Here is a 5,139-nt window from a genome sequence, read left to right as displayed (position 1 = left end):
AAACATTTCAAGATACTGTGATATAAATGACCAAGATGGCATGTGTGTGTGTTTTGTACTAACATCGTTAGGTGAGACAGCCCAAGAGTGCACTGTTAACTTGGAGGGAGATTCAGACACTCACCCTCTTCCAGAAAGCTTCAAAAATTATTTCTCAAGTGATTTGCCTTTGCACTTCTGTGCTTTATTACCTTTTAGTGCAAAGTACCTTTCAAAGTTTGAACATTACATTTCTTAAGAGTTTCTGCACATTGAGATATTTATTTCACCCAAAGTGAGCAAGCTAATTACTCCCTGTTCCAGCAATGCTATGGCTAGTGCAGAAACATTAATGCAGGCAACAATGTGCAGGAGACAGCAGGAAAGATTAACTGACAATCTTCAGTTGGAACAACAAACATGTTTGCATATACATCTATAAATATGCATATATAATGACATGTATGTGAAAACACAGGAATATATAACCAAACCACAATCATGGTGATGCATTCACTCACATGGTATGTATGTGAGCATAATAATAATTTATACACACAAACGCATATAAATACTGACACACAACCATGTATGAACCATGAATGAGCCACACATATACAAATTCATACTCACATACAATGTATACATAGTCCTATGGGTCATGTGTGCATCACTTGTGTCATGTAGGTCTGAAACAGACAAGCCTTGAGGATACTTTGTCAATGTACTAAGCTTGAGTTACTGTATGATTTCACTCACATATGGTAACTAGCATTGAAAAATTCTTAGAAAGTGAAATGGTAACTGTCAAGGGCTGGGGAAAGGGCAGGAGGTATCATTATTTAGTGAATTTTGATTTTCTGTTTAGGGGTAGAGGAGAAGATGGGAAGGGAGGAGAGAGGGAGAAGAAGAAAAAGAAGGGAACAGTAAAGAAAGGGAGCGGAAGGAAGAGAAAGAAAAGGTCAGGGCAGCACAGGGCAGGGGAGGGAAGGGAAGCAGAAAGCCAACATCTGGGAAGTCCACTGGCGCGGATCCCTAGCCTTTCTTCATGGAACATACCAAGTTCCAGACTCCAGAGGAAAGTAAGCTTCCTCATGGCCACATTCTTTGGACATTCAATTAAAAACATGGTGAGCTATGCTACAAGCAAATGACTACTAGGAAGACATAGTTCCCTGGAGAATTGGACAAAGCTCTCCCAAGATCCAGGATCCCAGATTATAGCCAATGCTGAGCCTGCAGTAGGCCTGCTTTGTTAGCTCTTCCTTGCTGGCAGCAGCCTTGCTAAAAGGCTCCACTATTTCTCTGAAGCTCACTTCATACCAGAGAGAGGTGTGATCTATAGATTTGGTCGGCAGAAGGGTAATGCTTGATGCATCCTGTAGAGGTGGGACCTCGATGGACTGTTAACCATCAGTTCACCTGCACACACCTTGCCAATCACAGGTGGCATAAGTACAAAAATATCTACAAGCAAAGGTAATGTTGAAGGGGATAATGCTGTATAACCTGATGAGTATCCCTGCTAGTAATTAATCAGAAATTTATGTTGTAATTAAGGCCCAAACTGACTTGAATAAGCAATCATTACATTATTACATGAAAAATCATTACATTAGACACAATGAAAAACCGCTTCCAGATCATTTGCCTAATTGAGAAATGATTTGCTCTGTGTGTCTATTCCCTATGGATGGCCAATTATCATCCAGTGTGGTGGCTGGTTACACTGAACACAATCCAGGAGTGCCAGGTTTGTGTCTCTGGTGCCGCCTTCATTCCACTTGCCTCATTCAGTCCAGCAGAGGCCTGTAGTGTTCACTGGGTTCCAAGGCAGGCAACATGGAGGGAAATGGTTTCCATTTTGCATAGACCAGGCCTTTCCACTCAGTGAGCAGACAGATGGAAAAGGCCTGCCACTGATTAGGCAGAGAGGAATGGCTATCCCCTAGAGGAAAGAGCATGGTTCTCTTTAGAGATAACAAATAATAAAGAAGGCCAGAAAGAATATGCCTGGGATTAGGAGTAGACAAGAAGGAGCTTTAGGCAGAGTAGCGTGGGTCCCTACAGATCTGAGCCACTCAATTATAATAGGGGCAGAAGAGCAGAGAGAAGTTGGGGCAGGCCTCTTGCCCGCGGTGGAGCACACACTGGGAGAAGATCCCCCAAAACCCAAGGACAGAAGGACACTAGACAGTTTAGGAGGTATCCCTTGCCCTATGGGGTCCCACTGGAACCAACCTCAGCTACCCATGTTCGTCTTAACCTCACCTTTAGCTTGCTCCTTTTGCTCCTTCTGTCTGCTTGGAGGCTCTAGCAGAGCTCTTCAGGGATGTGTCTAACACAACGTGGGCAGCTATTGCTCCTCCCATGCCCCTCCCTGCCTGATCCCATCCATCTTTTCTCCAGCTCCTCCAGGTAACCTATCAGGATCAGGGAGGACAGCAACAAATCCATTTCATTGTTACATGCATGATGCACCACGTGAACTGAGGCAATATATTTGTATTTTACCCTAGTTAAGTAAATCAAGTGATTTTCAGCTTTTCAATTCCAGACAACTTGAGTAGGTATGTGAGGTTAGGAGATTGTGGGAGAAGCCAGCCTGTAAAGACACAGAATCCACCAAAGCCAGCACCAGGAAATTTTGTACACAAACTTGCAAGAACCTGTGCTAATGTCCAATAAAAATGGCAAAGGAGGGCTTGACCTTTACACAGCATGGTTTCCTGGCAGACAGTTGGCACTGTGCTTCCAAAAGTTCTACATATATATGTATAAAGCGTATATAAAGTATATAAATAAATCTGTATAAAATGTGTATATATTATATATATGTAAAATATATAGTACATCTGAAACATTTTAATATATATTTTATAATATATAACTAGTATAATAAAATATATGTTATATAATATATAAATATATTTTCTACTATTTATTTTTCTAAATTTTTTATTGTAAAAATGCACAGAAGGGTTACAGTTACATGAGTAGGGTACAGAAGGGTTACAGTTACATGAGTAGGGTAATGAGCACTTTTCATAGTAAGCATTGTTACCTCCTCCTTTATTTTCCCCCTACTATTACTTCCCTCCCCGCCTTCCCAACTCATCCAGCCCCCCCACCCTGATCTTGTAATGTTCATTTTCAGTATAGTGTCCTATACATCTCATTGTCACAATGGGTCAGCCTACATCCCCATTTTAAGCGGTTCTGCAATATCCCTTCCCCTCCCCAAATTACAAAAATGTTTATACAAGGTGCAGAACACCAGCATAAAATCCAGTGGAAACAGGGTTTATACCATCGGGGAAGGACGTACAATAGAAACAAAAGAATCACATAGTGCATTGTAAGTACATTAATAACACTTGCAAGAAAGGAAAACAAACCTCTTGACCCTGTCTTAGGGTTCATTTTGCTTAACATTATCTCATGTGGTCTTATGTATATAGCCTTTGATTTTCTCTGCTTGTCCTAGATATGTACTAGTCACTGCAAATAAGGGAAACCTTGGGATGTATATTTCTTTGGGCCTAGCTTACTTCAGTTAATACAATTTTTTTCAAGTCTTTCCATTTCCTAATGAAAGAGGCAATGTTATTCTTTCTGGCTGAGACATAGAATAACATTTTATATAATTATATCTATATATATGTATGTATGTATCTATCTATATCTATCTATGTATGTATCTATCTATCAGATAGATAGATACATACATAGATAGATATAGATCTATCTATATAGATAGATAGATACATACATAGATAGATATAGATAGATAGATCTATATCTATATATAGATAGATATATAGATAGAGATATATCACATTTTTATTGTGAAAATGCCATACAGAGGTGTTACAATTACTTGGGCAAGATAATGAGCACATTTCTTATCAAGCATTGTTGCCTCCTCCTTTGTTTACCCTTCCCATCCCTTCCCATACCCCACCAAACCCCATACCAGATCCTGCCCCCACCCCCGACCAAAATTTTAAAATTCGTTTTTCGACATAATGACTTGTACATCTCATTGTTGCAATGGGTCTACCTGTATCCCTAGTTAAACGATTTATTTTTCCCCTTACCCTCTACAAATTAAACCAACATCAAATACAGTGAAAGCAGGGGTTATACCGTGAGGGAGGTACATACAAAGCAACAAAGAAATCATCTTATAAATATGTTAGAAACAATCACATTAAAAAAACTTTTGAATACTTATTTTGGGGTTCATTTCCCTAATATCAACTTGTCTGACCTTTTCTTATTGACACAGACATATACTAGATATTGCAAATAAGGGAAACAATGGGACCTATGTTTCTTTGGGCCTGGCTTACTTCACTTAATATAATTTTTCCCAAGTCTTTCTATTTCCTAACAAATGGGACAATATCATTCTTTTTTTCTTGATCAATTAATCTACTGAAGGGCATCTGTGTTGGTTCCATATCTATGGTGATTAATGCTGCAATAAACATGGCTGTGCTGGTAGCTTTGGTATGACCTTGTCTTTGATCGTTTGGGTTAATGCCCAAAAGTGGGATTACTGGGTCATAAGGGAGCTGTATGTGGAGTCTTTTGAGGAACCTCCATACTACTTTCCAGAGTGGTTGAACAAGTTTACTCTCCCACCATCAATGCAGTAGGGTTCCCTGTTATTACAAGATTTCTTGATTATAGTCATTCTAGCTGGGGTGGATGGAATCTTAGCGTTGTCTTGATTGGCATTTCTTTAATGGCTAGAAAGGTTGAGTATTTCTTGATGTCTATTGGCCATTCGTATTTCCTCTTCAGAGAAGTCTCTCTTTATGTCTGTAGCCCATTTGTTAATCAGACAGTTGTTTCTTTGAGGATTTGTTGTTGGGGGATTTAGTTTTTTGAGTTCTATGTATATTTCATATATGAGACCCTTGTCCTTTGTATAGCTAGTGAAAATATTCTCCCAGTCCTTGGGCTTTCTGTTGATCTTGCTAGCTATGTCCTTTGCCTTGCAGAAGCTCTGCAGTTTCATACTATCCCATTTGTCCAAACTTTTTTTGATTTGTTGTGCTTCTGGATCTTTATTAAGAAAATTCTGGCCTGTGCCAAGGAACCCTACAGTTTCTCCTATTCCTTCCAGTAATGTTTTCAGGGAGTCTGCTT

This window comes from Dipodomys merriami, unplaced genomic scaffold (genome assembly GCF_024711535.1).
Source record: "Dipodomys merriami isolate MVZ:Mamm:240054 unplaced genomic scaffold, mDipMer1.0.p SCAF_1881, whole genome shotgun sequence".
Classification (NCBI taxonomy): domain Eukaryota; kingdom Metazoa; phylum Chordata; class Mammalia; order Rodentia; family Heteromyidae; genus Dipodomys; species Dipodomys merriami.
This window is presented reverse-complemented; position numbering follows the sequence as displayed.